The sequence below is a fragment of the Panicum virgatum genome, chromosome 4N (assembly GCF_016808335.1).
Source record: "Panicum virgatum strain AP13 chromosome 4N, P.virgatum_v5, whole genome shotgun sequence".
Taxonomy (NCBI): domain Eukaryota; kingdom Viridiplantae; phylum Streptophyta; class Magnoliopsida; order Poales; family Poaceae; genus Panicum; species Panicum virgatum.
In genome coordinates, this window is record NC_053148.1 from 41,008,940 (window position 1) to 41,026,004 (window position 17,065).

Below are 17,065 nucleotides of genomic sequence, written 5' to 3' on the forward strand. Positions count from 1 at the left end.
GCAGTAGACTACTGCTGCTGGTACTACACAATGCATATATGTATATGTATATGCACATATTTTTTTTATATATGTATATTTACATATGTGCATTTATTTTCTCTCTCTATATATATACGGTAACATTATATTCTACATAGCATTTATTCTACACCCAGCAGTCAAATTACTGACCAAAATGATCAGAAATTACTGAACCAAGTTGCCGAAATACTGAATCACATTCAGATTCAGTAAAATAATGTTCAATAATCGCACACAGTAGTTATTACTGAAAATTTGTTCAGGAATCAGTTAGGTATAGCTACATCTAGAGATATATATATAGAGAGACGATCGATATATGTATATTTACATATATGCATGTATGCTTTCTATCTATGATATATAGGACCGCTAATCACCCATTGCTAATAACATGGCAAGCAAACAAACCTTGTGGTATGTATAGTTGTATATACACATCCATGAACAGCCGGCCACCAGCCCAGCATGGGCCAAGGACAAGGAGAAACAAACAGCGCAGCTGCAGCCTGCCTGCAGGAGGGCACACTGTTTGGCATTCAAGGGGGGCCGGTAAAACCTAAAAACCTACTGTGGAGGCCTAGCTAGGGTTTACCCTGCATCTGCATTGCCTCCCCATGAATGGAACCATGGGCCCACCAGGCTGAACCACTCATGGGCCTGCACGGGGGCCCAATGTGTAGTCGCCTGTCGTTTGGGCTCGGTTAGGTCTAGCATGCATGCGTGCCTTTTGCTTCTCCTCTGGTTCCAAGTTGGTCAGCAGCTTCGTTGTCGCCTACTGTTCATCTGAGTCAGAGAAATCAACACACGCCAGCTCTTTTGCTAGAACAGCTTTTTTTTTCTGGCCAATCCTAATACATATTAGCTGATAAACTAATTAAGCATGACAAGTCCGATGCATGTTGTCATATTATCAACAAATTAAATTTCGACTGTTTAAGGACCTTTTTATAGAGCCTGAACCAACTTTATTTAAAGGAAAAGCTATCCGTCACTTGAGTGATTCTCTCGGCTCTGTCACCCGATTTGTTGGCCGTCCGATTTTGTCCCCGCCGTCATCTCTTCCCTTCATTTTGTGTTTGCTTCTGCCATGTAGGACCTAGTTGTCAGCCTGTTATCAATCGTTCTCATCTCGTATTTTGTTATTCAGTTCTTCCCCGCTTTCCCCTTTTGCTCTGCTCTCGCAGCCGAGCGGCGACTCGCTAGGGTTCCGGTGAGCTCCCTTGGTGTTTTCCATTCCTTCTCTCTAGATCTCGTCCTTTATGATGTTTCTATTTCCTATTGTGTTGTCATTTCTTCGGATTGCTTTGTATTTACTCTGTGATTTTGTTCCCCAGTGATCCTAGTTGTTGGCGTTCCTGTTAGTTTGGTTCGTTCCGCGTGATTCTCCTTCTCCACATCTCGATTCAGTTGCCCGTTCTCATCAAATATTTGCAATTTTTCTTGATGAATTCGACTGTGATCCCATTGTGGTTGCTGTAGTGCCTCCGCTAGCGTCTACACCTGCGCCGCCTCCGCCGTCCCCATCTGAGCAGCTTCCGCATCCTTGCTGCGGCGCCTGCATTTTCAGCTACCTCTCTCTCTCTGTGTGTGCTTGATTGCCTTGTTGGCTGCCTCTCCGAGCACTCTCTCTCTCTCTGCGTGTGTGTGTATGTGTCTCTTTCCCCTCCTGTCACAGACTGAGCTTGCTGTTCTCAGTCATCGCACAAACTGCTGGCGGGTTAGCTCCTGTTATGCTGGATCTATGCTTGTTCTAGCTTTGCTGAGAGGCTGCATTTATGTGCTGCCATTTTCTTATCATTTCTTTTCACCAAGATTTGTACTTCGTACTCTATTCACTCAGGAGGATATCCCAAATATTAGGATCAAGATTTATGTGCTGTCATTTTCTTATCATTTCTATTCCTAGTTACATGATTATTGAAATGTATTTTATTTTGTAGTGTAGTTTTTCTGACTTAACAAAATTTCTTTGTAATGCCTTTGCAGGATGGTTGACATCAGGGTTCTTGTTGTTGCAAAATTAATATCATGCAATTAACTGCATATATAGTAGTAACTACTCCTTCCGTCCCAAAAAACAAGTCATTCTAGGATTCAAAATTTGTCCCAAAAAATAAGTCATTTTACCCTATTTAGAAAGTGCATGTGCATGTAAGAATCAATTACTACCAAATATGGGTAACAAATAGGGGTAAACACGGTCATTTTACCTTCTAGTAAATCTGTCCTAAAATTTCTAGAATGACTTGTATTTTGGGACGGAGGGAGTAGTATAGTTCTTGATGCCTTTGTGCAATTTGTTGTTGCACAAATTTTGTAATCCATTTGCTTTTGGCATTTGAGGGGTTATCCACTGTCCCCCTAAATATTTTGGAATTTTGTAATCCATAGAAATATTTTGTATATTTTTTAATTTGCTTTTGGCATTTGGGGGGTTACTCACTGCCCCCCTAAACATTTTGAAATTTTGTAATCCATAGAAATATTTTGTATTTGTAGTTTTTCTTGCTTTTGGATCTTATTCCGGTCTTCCACTCAGATTTTGGGCATACTTGTAATCCATAGATATATTATGTTAATATTTGCTTGTTTGCTCTCACTATTTGTATTTTTGTCTTTGTGCCTTTTACTTTCTCTTTATTTTGAAGAAGTTTGTTACATTCACTTTTAGTATTTTGTCAGCATTGCAGTCTCTTTTTCTTATATTGACAGTGAATTTCATTAAAATATACAGTGTTCATAGTACTATCAGTTGTGTACATTTGTGGTGTAATTAGCTATAATACTTTGCTTAGTAAGAGTGTTCAGATAAAATTCAGAATGTTTATAATCCATACAAACTTTCTGTCATTTTTGCAATTTATGATGATTTTGATATTCTATTTATTATTCCAGGACATTAAGTCAATGTTATTACAGTCTGTTTATCTTATATTGACAGTGAATTTCGTTGAGAGTTTCAGTGTTCATACTATTGTCAGTTGTGTTCATTTGGAGTGTAATTTACTTTGATTAGTAAGAATGCTTAAATAAATTTCAGAACATTTGTGAAGTAAGAATGCTTAAATAAATTTCAGAACATTTGTGATACAAAGAAATATTCTGTTAATTTTTTGCATAACATTTCGTTGATTTCTGATATGATGGTTATATATTTTAGGTGAGCAAGTCCTTTGTTTCACTCGATTTTTTGTTTGACTTTTTTTGGGTGAAATAAAGGACTAAATCACCTGAGTGTAGGACTCTCCCAAATCACTCGAGTAAGACATAGACAGATCTTATTTAATCATGAAGTATTATTAGGAAATTTATGAAAAAAGAATCCTCTGAAACAAAACGTACGACGCTTATCAGATCAGACTTTGGAGCGAGGTCTAAACATATGATCCGCATAATAATCAGCCGAGTCAGGAGGTGCACTGGCCTTAAATTCAAACCTACTTGACGAAATGACAACGTACACTGAAGGTTAACTGGGCACGGTAAGCCCAACTAATAACAGGATCAGCTAAGACCATGTCAGTACATACCTTTGACCCACTCGTACGGCGCCAGGCTACTTCAACACAGAGACCTTGTCACACATGTGGATGCTTTCAAGGAAATAAATAAATTTAAAATTGATGGCCCAAATAATATTGGCATGCCAATAACCTGTTGAAATTTAGAGTTCAAAACCCTATTATCTTTGTTATATTACATTACTTGAGAGTGATGATTCCATTGTTTACTATCTGGTGATTATTGATGAGTTTTATGGCACATGCCTCTGTTTGGTATATATTTGTACATACTTAGCTATATAATATAAGATTTGATCAACTCCCTCCCATGCATGGGAACCAAGATATATCATATAGATGTATATATGCTGTATGTGGACTGGGTGTGTCACATCTAGAAGAACAGTTGTTCTTACCTACTAATATCAATATAATTACAGTGTCACATGTGAAGTAACAACCAACAATTAACACATAGTCAATGAAGATTCGGGAGTGATGAATTCAAGTTCGTTGTCAATTCAACATGCGATAGCATGACCGCAGCTGGCCGGCCGGCTAGGGATATCTGCTACACATCAGGTTGATTTTGTGAAATCCCAAAGATGAAGCTATATGCATCTTACTACATCAGGGCAGCATGATCTATATATCTGACTAAGAATGTTTAATTATCTGTAAGCTAGTCCTGATGACTACTAGGATTATTTCAGATCAAGTGCCTGATCGAGATAGAGGCATTACACTACTAGAAAACGGGCCATCGGTCCTGGCCAGTACCGGCTGCAACAGCAGCTGGTACCTTTGGCCATCGACCGATCTAGTGGAGGGCAATTGGCACCGGGTGGTGGTTCCAACCGGTTCCAATGCATGACCATAGGAACCGGTCTGAACCACCACCCGGTACCAAATGAAGGCGGCGATAAAGGCACCGGTTTATAGGAATAACCGGTTCCTATGGAAATGAAACGTGGCAGCTGCCAGGAGCTCGGGCCTAAGGCACCGATTGGTGCCTTGACCCGGTGCTATTGAATTAATTTTAGCACCGGGTCATTGAAATCAACCGGTGCCTTTCGCCCGAGCCTATAAATACCCCAGCCCCTCCCCCTCTCAAGCTGCCGTGAACTCACTGTTCATGGCAGCTGAGTGGGGTGAGGGGAGGCGAATTTTTGCTTTTTTTGAAAAAAAAAGTTAGTTATTTTTCTTTATAACTTAGCAATTAATTTTTAGAAACAGTTATTACTTGATTTAGTTTATATATATGATAATTATTTTTATTTGTAGCATCTTATTGTAGTTATATACGTTATCAATTTATTTGATATTTGAATACTGTCAAATTATTGTATTTATATGTTTTTTCAATTTATTTGATAAGTGAATAGCATCTATTTATTATAGTTATATGCATTATCAATTATATAAATATATTGTTATAAATTGGTAGTATGAATGATCTATTTGTACAGTACAATGATGTATATAAATGTATTGTGGACCCAGATGAGTCGGCAATGGATGTACATGGCCGACCGGCGTTCAAAGGAGTTCATGGATGGCGTGCATGAATTCATAGAAGCGGCCGAGAAACACAAGTATGGCGGTTTCGTTCGTTGTCCATGCAAATTCTGTAAGAATGAGAAGGATTACTCATCATCAAGAACCATCCATAGTCACTTGTTCAATAGTGGTTTCATGCCGAACTACTATATTTGGACCAAGCATGGCGAAAGAGGAATTGTGCTGGATAATAATGTAGAAGAAGAGGACAGGATTCCTGACTTTGCAGCCAATTATAATTCCTTTTTCAACGACACTGCAATGGGTGAGCCTGAAGAAGATACTGAAGGATACGTTGTAGAAGATGATCTTGGTCAGATGCTGCGTGAAGCTGAGGAAGGTTGCAAAACAGAAAAGGAATCGAGAGATCTGAAGCGTATGTTGGAGGACTACAGAACATTGTTGTACCCTGATTGCAAACAAGACCAAAAGAAGTTGGGTACCACATTGGAATTATTGCAATGGAAGGCATCAAATGGTTTGTCTGACAAGGGATTCGAGGAGTTGCTGAAACTTATAAAAAACTTACTCCCTGAGGGTAACACCTTGCCGGAGACAACATACGAGGCAAAAAAAGTTGTTTGTCCTTTAGGATTAGAGGCACAGAAGATACATGCTTGTCCTAATGACTGCATCCTATATTGAGGTGAGTATGAAAATTTGGATTCATGCCCTGTATGCAACGCATGCCAGTATAAGATCCCTCGAGATGATCCAGGCGACGTTGAGGGGATGCATGTCAAGAAAAGGGTGCCTGCCAAGGTGATGTGGTATTTTTCTCTAATACCACATCTGAAACGTTTGTTCATGAACAAAACGAATGCTAAATTGATGCGATGGCACAAAGAAGAATGTAAGCAAGACAATATGTTGAGACACCCCGCTGATGGGTCGCAGTGGAGAAAAGTGGACAGAACATTCCCAACATTTGCAAATGAAGCGAGGAATATAAGGTTCGGCTTAAGTACGGATGGCATGAATCCTTTCGGTGAGCAGAGCAGTGGCCATAGTACCTGGCCTGTGACACTCTGTATATACAACATTCCTCCCTGGTTGTGTATGAAGCGGAAATTCATTATGATGCCGGTACTTATCCCCGGCCCGAAGCAACCCGGTAATGATATAGAAGTGTATCTGCAACCACTGATTGAGGATCTTCTATTGTTGTGGAAAGATGAGGGTGTTCGTATGTGGGATGCGCATGCAGAGGATCATTTTAACCTACGTGCATTGCTTTTCGTAACCACCAACGATTGGCTAGCACTAAGTAATCTCTCCGGACAATCCAATAAGGGTTATAGGGCATGCACCCATTGTTTAGAAGAAATCCAAAGCATGTACCTCAAGCACTGTAGGAAGATCGTGTATAAGGGTCATCGTCGATTTCTTCCGATCAATCACAAATTAAGGAGAAGGCATGCTCACTACGATGGAAAGGCATATCATCGTACCAAGCCTAGGCACCGTTGTGGGAAAATGGTATTTGAAATGGTCAAAGATATAAAAGTAGTATTCGGAAAAGGACCCAACAGCAGATCAGTGCAGAGTGATGACGGACATGCACCTATGTGGAAGAAGAAGAGTATTTTTTGGGAGTTACCTTATTGGGAAGACTTAGACGTCCGCCACGCAATTGATGTGATGCACCTAACAAAAAATCTTTGTGTGAACCTTCTAGGCTTCCTTGGTGTCTACGGTAAGCCAAAGGATACATTGGAAGCGCGGCAAAATCTTCAACGTATGAAACAATGGGTCGCCCTACATCCAGAAAAAAGGGATAAAGGACGTCATTATCTAGGTCCTGCGTGCTACACTCTTAGTAAGGAAGAGAAGCAAAGTATGTTTGACTGTTTGAACAGTATCAAGGTCCCATCAAGCTACTCTTCGAATATAAAGAGGCTACTAAACTTGAAAGAGAAGAAATTCGCACACATAAAGTCCCATGACTGTCACGTGTTGATGACGCAATTGATTCCAGTTGCACTTAGAGGTATTCTACCAGCTAATGTTCGAGCAACAATCATAAAGCTATGCGCATTTCTCAACACAATTTCTCAGAAGGCAATCGATCCATTGAGTTTAAGCAGGCTACAAGAGGATGTTGTCCAAAGTTTAGTTAATCTTGAAATGATATTTCCTCCATCATTCTTCAATATTATGACACATCTTCTAGTTCACCTGGTCAAAGAGATTGGTATTCTCGGTCCTGTTTTCCTTCATAATATGTTCCCTTTTGAACGATACTTTGCAGTACTAAAGAAATACGTTCGTAATCGGGCTCGTCCAGAAGGAAGCATTGCGAAGGGTTACGTCACAGAGGAGGTCATTGAATTTTGTGTTGACTATGTGGAAGAACTCTGCCCAATTGGGATTCTAGTATCACGTCATGAGGGGCGGCTGATTGGAAAGGGCACACTTGGAAAAAAATAAGTAAATGCCACAGATCTTGCCACGTTGAGCAAAGCACATCTCACAGTTCTGCAACAATCAGCCTTGGTGGCTCCATACATGGAGGAGCACATGCAAATTCTGCGAAGTATATACCCTTTGAAGTCTGAGACATGGATTACAAAACATCATAACGATACATTCGCCACCTGGTTGCAGAAGGAAGTCATGGCCAACGATCAAATTCATGAGCAGCTAGCTTGGCTGGCCAGGGGTCCGGCAAATTCAATCCTGATGTACCAAGGATATGAAATTAATGGTTACACATTTTATACAAGGGCCCAAGATAACAAGTGCACCAATCAAAATAGTGGTGTCCGTATAGATGCCACCGACTCTAGTGGCCAAACGAACTCATATTTTGGTTACATTGAAGAGATCTGGGAACTCGACTATGGGCCGTTGAAGATACCTCTATTTCGTTGTCAATGGGTTAAACTCACAGGAAAAGGTGTCGATATCGACGAGTACGGAATGACAACGGTAGACCTCAAAGAGCTTGGCTATCGAGACGAACCATTCGTCCTAGCTAAAGATGTCACTCAAGTTTTCAATGTGCAGGACATGTCTAGCAAAACGAGAAAGGACAAGTCCAGGAATAAATCAAGTTTTGTAGGTGCCGGAGATGAGGCAAAGCGCCATATTGTTCTGGCAGGAAAAAGGAAAATTGTGGGAGTCGACGATGTCACAGATGAAGAAGAATACAATAAGGTTGAAGATATGACTCCGTTCGCAGTGGAGGTTGACACAAGTATTCTTTTAGCCGAAGAGGAGGCTCTGTACGCACGTCAAGATCATAATGAAGGGACGATTGTAAAGCGAACCATCGTTAATATTCCCTTAGTTGAATGATAGTATCTTGTAATATTTTCTGTGAACATTATTAGATTTCTTATACAATGAATTGATTTATTGGACAATTATTTGATTTATTATGCAATTAAAATGATTAGTTATGCACCTAAATGATTTATCATGTAGTATTTAGAATTATTTTGCATTTAAATAATTTATTATGCAATTATATGATTTATTATGTAATTAAAATAATTAGTTATGCACCTAAATGATTTATTGTGTAGTAATTAAAATTATTGAGCAAATAACACATTTAAACGATTTATTATTGTGCACCTAAAACCATAGTTAATATTTTCTTAGTTGAATGATTTACTAGGCAGTTAATAAATTTATTGAGCAAATAACAAATTTATTAGACAATTATTTTAACTATTAGACAATTATTTAAATTATTAGATAATTATCAGATTTTCTAGGCAATTATCAGATTTATTATGAATTATGAGGCAATTAATAGATTTACAAGAGAAAAAGAAAAGGGAAAAGAAAAGAGAACATTTGGTACCGGTTGGAAAATCCAACCAGTACATTAGGGTCCTATTTGGGTAAAAAAAAGTGGGGCGTCGCGCGGGAGTCGAACCATGGCCGCGGAGCCCAAATAACCGAGCGTTACCATTGAGATACTGAAGAATTCCGTTCAAACTGGGTCAAAGATTTGTGAAAAGTGAACTTTAAATGGCCTAAGGTACCGGTTTTGGATATCCACCCGGTACCATAGGGTCTTTTCATTTCCCGCCCGTTGGGCCCTTAGGCACTGGTTGTGCGGAGACCCGGTACCTAAGGCCTCGCCTAAGGCACCGGTTGTATATGCAACCGGTACCTAAGGCCTGCCTAAGGCACCAGTTAGATTTTTTAGCCGGTACCCTTGGCCACGAGTATAAAGCCGTTGTCTTCTTCCTCCCAGATCTCTACTGCTCATCACCTTCCTCCGGTCGACCGCCGCCGCCCACCATCTCCGCGTGCGCACCGTCGCATAGTCGTGCCGCCGCTGCTACAGCGTCGCGCCGCCGCCTCTTCCTCTCTGCTGCTCTCTACTCCGACCTCTACAGCGGCCCGTCCCCGAGCGCCGCCCGCAACTCGTCGCCGATCCTCGCCGTCGACCCCTCTGCATCGACGCTCCTCCCGTTTCCAGGGCCCGGTGAGCACCCACGCATTCCCCTGTTCCTCCACGACCCCCTGCACCCCGGTTCCCACACTGGAACCCCTCGAAGACCTTGCGCCGGCGATGCGCCGCCACGCCGAGCCGCCCTCACCGCCGAACACCCCGCTCCGAGCCATCTCGTGCCCAAATGTCGCCTCAGGTGGACCACGCGTGTCATTCTCGTGCTTCTGAGACAAACCTCAGGCCGAACCAAGCTCTGGATCGCTAGATTGGCCAACGCCGGCGAGCTTCCAGCCCCGCGTCGCCGCGGAGACTCAGCTCCGATGACCCTACGCCGCCGCCCGCGCGCCGAGTCCCTCCCAGGCCACACGATCCAGATCGGACGGCCCGAGTCAACCCGAGCCCGAGTCAAACATACCAGATACCGGTCAGCGCCACCCTTTTTTCTAAAGAGCCCCTCCATTTCTTTAGAATCAACCCGCAGTCCATGCGCCTTCAAAAATATTTCCAGTTAAGCCCTGTTTTTAGCACTTAGGCCCCCTGCGTTTTTCCCTTTTAGAACCCGCCGTCCACCCCTGACCTTTTCACGCGTTAGCCCCTGGATCTTTTCGGTTTTTATATTTTAGTCCCTAGTTTTTGCAGAAAACCCCCAGAAACTCTATTTTTCTTACAGTTAAGCCCCTGGACCTTGTTTTAGGCCTAGTTTTCGCGTTCTAGCTCCGTTTTAGGCGTTCTTTATGTCCACGCGATCGTTGTAACGCGTAGAATAGTTCTAGTTTAGTTTATTTGCTGTTTTTATGTATTGTTGTACTGTTTCTTAGTATATTCCATTGTTTGCATGTATGTTTATGTTGTGTATTGTTTTGGCCATGTGTTCGTGAGTAGACGTTGATCCATCTGAGGAGCCCCAGTACCAATACCCAGAGCAGCCATCTTCTGAGCAGTTTGAGCAGCAGGAGCAGTTTGAGGAAGGCAAGTATAACATGAACAATACCTATCACTTTAAATATATTTTCATACTGCATTTTAATACTGTACGCCTATAAGGACTTTCCTAGCCACTTTATATGCTTTATATATAGTGTATAATTTAGTTATAGAATTTAGTTATTAGAGAGACTTTATTTAATCATGTATTTAAATAGAGAGTGGATAATGCTTGTATTTATGTATTTATCATGTATTTCTGTAACTCATGTATTTATCATGTAACTCGTGTAACGACGACAACTAACGACGAGTAACGACAATGAGTAACGACGAGTAATTTTGTATTCGCTCTCTAACTCACGCATTCGCCATCCCTCGACCCTCAACTCTAGACCTCGACCCTCAACCCCGTTCCTCGACCCGGTTCCTCGACCCCGTTCCACGACACACACACACACACACACACTCACTCACTCACACTAACACACACACACACACACACACACACTCACTAACTCTCTCTCTCTCTTTCTCTCTCCCTCTAACATACACACACTCTCTCTCTCAAACATGCATATTCGTTCAAAGAATTGAATTCTCCTGCTTCATTTAAGGCTGGACACATACTCTAACACATTTTTACGGTTTCAGTTAAGGATGGACCCCTTCGGTGATGAGCAGGACGCCGGGCAATACATGTTGGACGCAATAAACGAAGATACGAGGGCCAACACCACCCAGCCAATCGCTGAATAAGATGCTCGGATAGCTGATTCGTTCCTGAATATGTCTGGAGATGCCGATGAAGAAGAAGATGACTTTGCGCCGCCGCCCAATCAACAGCAGCATGTTCGAGTACGGATCTTAAAACTATATGCATGGTGACTTCGGTAGATTAGTTTTGCGATTAACATATCTTTTCTGTAATTTAGTCGACCTCCGCATCGACTTCGTTGAGCCAGTCAAAAGGGAGACGCCGGCCAACCAAGAAAATGAAGGGAAGAAAGGTCGTCACAGAAGTGGACGCAGAGGGCTGTCCAAGTGCTCTAGAGGATGCTAGCACAAAATTTGTCAACCAATGTGGGGTTATTGTTCGGGCAAGAATTCCGATCACCACAAGACTATGGAAAACTGACCAAACCCGAAGAATAGCAACACGCCGTGCCTGCACATCAGAAGGAAATGCTATGGGCAGAACTCAAGGATATGTTCACTCTTTCTGAAGGAGTTGACCAAGAACTTGTGAAGAAATGTGCCTTGAGAAAGATGGCCCTTGCCTTTGCAACTTTCAAGAAGAAGTTGTACACCAATTACATCAAGAAGGATAAGGAGCCGAACTGGGACGATCTTCCTCAGGTTAAACCATACTGGGAGGAGTTCAAACAATACAAACTATCAGAGGAAGCCAAAAAAAATCCGAACAAGCCAAGGTGAATGCAGCAAATAAGAAGTACAGCCACCACCTTGGGGCTGCCGGGTACAAGAAGTCAGTTAAAAAATGGCAGAAGATGGAGCAGGACCTTATGGATAGAGGCATCAGGCCGATGACTTGGGATTGGCCGGATAGATCCAAGTGGTGGTTATTTGCTAATGGCGTGACACTAAACCAGTTGGATGGAAATTTGGTCGTGCCCGAGCATATGCAAGAAGTGTCCCGCGATCTAGTCACTGCAATAGAAGAGACTCAACAAGAAACATTCCATCCTCAAAGGGAGAATGATGAGCTGACAAGGGCATTAAAGAATCCGGAACACACCCTGGACGAGCCTGCGGCATCGGCGTGGTCCCATGGAAAGTTGCTTGGGCCGGAGATCCCTCTTACAAGACTCACCGAAAGAGCATAGCCGAACAGGAAGAGAAACTTCGTGCCATAGAAGAAAAGATGAACAAGAAGGTTGCGTCCTTGGAATCTCAGATGGACGCCAGGGTCAATGAGGCGGTGCAGCTAGCTCTGAGCCAAAGGGGCACTGCTGGGTCGCACCCGGATGTTGTGATAAGCCCGGCCTCTCAGCGACGCAGCAACTGTGCATCCACAGCGGCGCCCGACGTACAAGCGGAAAAGCAACCCCAGATTGAGCCACCGGCGGTAGATGACTAGAGGTATCCAGTGGATGATGTCACCATACCGATACCGTGCGAGCTTCATGTGCGAGCAAGAAATATATCCATTCATGTCGCATACGGGTCAGCCCTGCCCCTGAATCCTTCTACTACAACTCATGGAAGGCCGATACCCCCCTGGCTACACCTCCGTCACAGTCGAGCAGATAGTTGGAAACAATGAGGATCTTGAGCTCGACTTCGTTGGAGGGGATGGAGAGAAGACATTGGGAGACGCACTGCACGGGGTCGTTCTATGGCGCAAGGCCGACATCAAACTTACTGCAAGCACAGCGGCTCCCGTGCAGACTGATCGCCCGTCTCTGCGGCCTACCTCACCGCCATCCCCACTGCCACCTCCTTCACCACCGTCTCCGCCAACGCAAAGGGCCACGAGTACTCCAACTCCTCCTGCACCAGAAAAGGGAAAGAAAAAGACAGCATCCCTCCCAGCGGCTGGACCCTCAAAGAAGAAGCAGAAAACGGTCGAAAAACAATTAACCTACGAGAAAACCGTTGAGGAGTTGGAAGAGGAGACTGCTCGATATATAAAAGAACAATTGAAGCCTAAAGTCCCCCGCCGAGGGAAAAGGTACCTCTAGAACTAGGGAAAAAGCTTCTCGCAAACCTAGACAACCCACCAAAACCGAAAAGCTTACCCTCGGACTATGATCATACTCTGACAAAGGCACACAAGGTGAGAAATCTGAAGAAAAAATGTGGCAAGACCATTCCTCAGCTTGGCACACAACAAAAAGAACTCGAGCCCCTCCGGGTGCCAGGGTTGCCACTCCTACACCCGATGGACGTACAACTCCAGGCGGACCTATATGCCGCAATATTTCTTTCTGAAACTGGATTAACGCTAGAGGAGGCAACGGGGCATGTGGATGCAAAAATCCCTGTCGCTCGCACTATTACTCCATTCCAGCATGGAAAACCTTTTGTCACTGAGGAAGAGGAGAAAAGTCTAGGCACGTAGATATTCAATTTGCATAGATGGTACCTGCGAATGGCGAAAGACGAAGGGAAAAATGTTTGGAGTCAAGTATCGTGACCATGATTTCTTCCGCGGGGAGGACGATTTCTGGGTGTACTTCCAAAATTTATATCACATTTACCATCGACAAGCCCTCGACAGCCTCTATCATCACCATTTGGGTTTTGTAAGTATCACTTACCTCTACATTAATAATTTTTGTTAACAAGAACATAATTATATGTGTGCATTATAAAATTTCTATTGCATCGTTTAGATAGGAGACCCAAAGAAGCCGAAAACATGGATGGCACCATCAGATCGGCTTCATGTCTCCTTTGCTAGTCAACCAAAAAATGATCAACGAAAGTTACAAAGAAACGTGCCAAAACATGTACGATTCGTTGACTAGGAAAAGTTACAAATCCTATATATTCATACCATACAACTTTGGGTAAGCCTTGATCGACTCAAACCTCTGTTATATTACTAAATAAATACTAAGTTGTCTAATACATTTATGTATATATCTTATCTATATCTGCAGTTATCATTGGATTTTACTCCTACTTTCCGTAGAGACCGGCAATCTTATAGTCTTTGACTCAATGAGAAATCCAAAGTCCGCAATCCAACATATCATAGACCCCTTGAACAGGTAAGTTCAGTTTGCACAATCAAATCCTTTTTCTGTTAATAACAATTCCTGAATATCAAACTTAACTTTGAGTGCAGGGTTTGGAAAAAAATTGTGAAAAATAACAAAGGACGTGGTCAATGGAGGCCCGAACTGAACGTTAACATGGATTATCCAGTATGTTCATTCATAAAGATTTGTCTAGTTAAGTATATAATCCCAAATTGTTCTAAATTGGGTAATTTATTTGTTTCTCCTTAAGTGTGCGAGACAACAACAAGGAACTGATTGGTGCGGGTACTACATATGCGACTACTTGCACATCATGACTCCATGCGGGAAGGCTACTGATGAAGAAACGAGAGTACGTCCAAACCTTTCACTAGTATATTTTCATAATTGTACTAACGCACATAATGTTAATACTTTTTTCCTAAATGATAGATGTCTCAAATGGGGGATGAATGTTACTCTACTGATCGGATCAACGCCGTGTGCGCGCAGCTCACCGGATTCATTTTGAACGAGATCTTGGATCCTAGAGGCGAGTTCTACCACGACGGTCACATCTATAGAGGACTTCCATCGACATCCTGAGGGGACTAGTAGTTCAACGGCTAACATGACTTGTACATTTGTAAATATTTTTAAACAATATGCCTTGATGTTTGTAAATTTGTAAATATATTAGTTCGTCTAATTAGCTTAATTATATGCTCGCATTTCACTTTTAGTTAGTTTCAAATATTCTCTGAAAACGAACACGAACGACCAATGAACGTAGAGTACTGTAGAGCTTGAGTGCGTTTAGCAATTATAAAAGAATAAACAGTAATAAATATAACAAACAAAACTGGATTTGGGAAAAAAGGGAAAAGATCATTGGTACCGGTTGGAAATACCAACCGGTACCAAAGGGGCTGCCACCTTACGTCAGCGTGGCAGCCTCTTTGGTACCGGCTGGTATTTCCAACTGGTACAAATGGAAGCCTAAGGCAACGGTTGAAAAACCCGGTGTCTTAAGTCGAGGTCAATGGTCGCGGTTGCGGGGCACCGGTTGGGAAACCGGTGCCTTTGGCCCTTCTCAACCGATGCCTGCATTTTCAGCTGCCTCTCTCTCGGTGTTCTTGATTGCCTTGTCGGCTGCCTCTCCGAGCACTCTCTCTCTCTCTCTGCGTGTGTGTGTGTATGTGTCTCTTTCCCCTCCTGTCACAGACTGAGCTTGCTGCTCTCAGTCATCGCACAAACTGCTGGCGGGTTAGCTCTTGTTATGCTGGATCTATGCTTGTTCTAGCTTTGCTGAGAGGCTGCATTTATGTGCTGCCATTTTCTTATCATTTCTTTTCACCAAGATTTGTACTCCGTACTCTATTCACTCAGGAGGATATCCCAAATATTAGGATCAAGATTTATGTGCTGTCATTTTCTTATCATTTCTATTCCTAGTTACATGATTATTGAAATGTATTTTATTTTGTAGTGTAGTTTTTCTGACTTAACAAAATTTCTTTGTAATGCCTTTGCAGGATGGTTGACATCAGGGTTCTTGTTGTTGCAAAATTAATATCATGCAATTAACTGCATAGTAGTAACTACTCCCTCCGTCCCAAAAAAACAAGTCATTCTGGGATTCAAAATTTGTCCCAAAAAATAAGTCACTTTACCCTATTTAGAAAGTGCATGTGCATGTAAGAATCAATTACTACCAAATATGGGTAACAAATAGGGGTAAACATGGTCATTTTACCTTCTAGTAAATCTGTCGTAAAATTTTTAGAATGACTTGTATTTTGGGACGGAGGGAGTAGTATAGTTCTTGATGCCTTTGTGCAATTTGTTGTTGCACAAATTTTGTAATCTATTTGCTTTTGGCATTTGAGGGGTTATCCACTGTCCCCCTAAATATTTTGGAATTTTGTAATCCATAGAAATATTTTGTATATTTTTAAATTTTCTTTTGGCATTTGGGGGGGGGGGGGTTACTCACTGTCCCCCTAAACATTTTGAAATTTTGTAATCCATAGAAATATTTTGTATTTGTGGTTTTTCTTGTTTTTGGATCTTATTCTGGTCTTCCACTCGGATTTTGGGCATACTTGTAATCCATAGATATATTATGTTAATATTTGCTTGTTTGCTCTCACTATTTGTATTTTTGTCTTTGTGCCTTTTACTTTCTCTTTATTTTGAAGAAGTTTGTTACATTCACTTTTAGTATTTTGTCAGCATTGCAGCCTCTTTTTCTTATATTGACAGTGAATTTCATTAAAATATACAGTGTTCATAGTACTATCAGTTGTGTACATTTGGGGTGTAATTAGCTATAATACTTTGCTTAGTAAGAGTGTTCAGATAAAATTCAGAATGTTTATAATCCATACAAACTTTCTGTCATTTTTGCAATTTATGATGATTTTGATATTCTATTTATTATTCCAGGACATTAAGTCAATGTTATTACAGTCTGTTTATCTTATATTGATAGTGAATTTTGTTGAGAGTTTCAGTGTTCATACTACTGTCAGTTGTGTTCATTTGGAGTGTAATTTACTTTGATTAGTAAGAATGCTTAAATAAATTTCAGAACATTTGTGAAGTAAGAATGCTTAAATAAATTTCAGAACATTTGTGATACAAAGAAATATTCTGTTAACTTTTTGCATAACATTTCGTTGATTTCTGATATGATGGTTATATATTTCAGGTGAGCAAGTCCTTTGTTTCACTCGATTTTTTGTTTGACTTTTTTTGGGTGAAATAAAGGACTAAATCACCTGAGTGTAGGACTCTCTCAAATCACTCGAGTAAGGCATAGACAGATCTTATTTAATCATGAATTATTATTAGGAAATTTATGAAAAAAAAATCCTCTGAAACAAAACGTACGACGCTTATCAGATCAGACTTTGGAGCGAGGT

At 41.6% G+C, this 17,065-nt stretch overlaps 1 long non-coding RNA gene across 1 annotated transcript; it reads left to right on the plus strand.

Annotated features, from left to right (window-relative positions):
- Positions 1-1,166: 1,166 nt before the first annotated feature.
- On the plus strand, positions 1,167-16,191 carry LOC120668706. The gene is made up of 2 exons (XR_005672536.1): positions 1,167-1,237; positions 15,674-16,191. It is a non-coding gene; the product is annotated as an uncharacterized LOC120668706 (long non-coding RNA).
- The last annotated feature ends 874 nt before the right edge of the window (positions 16,192-17,065 follow it).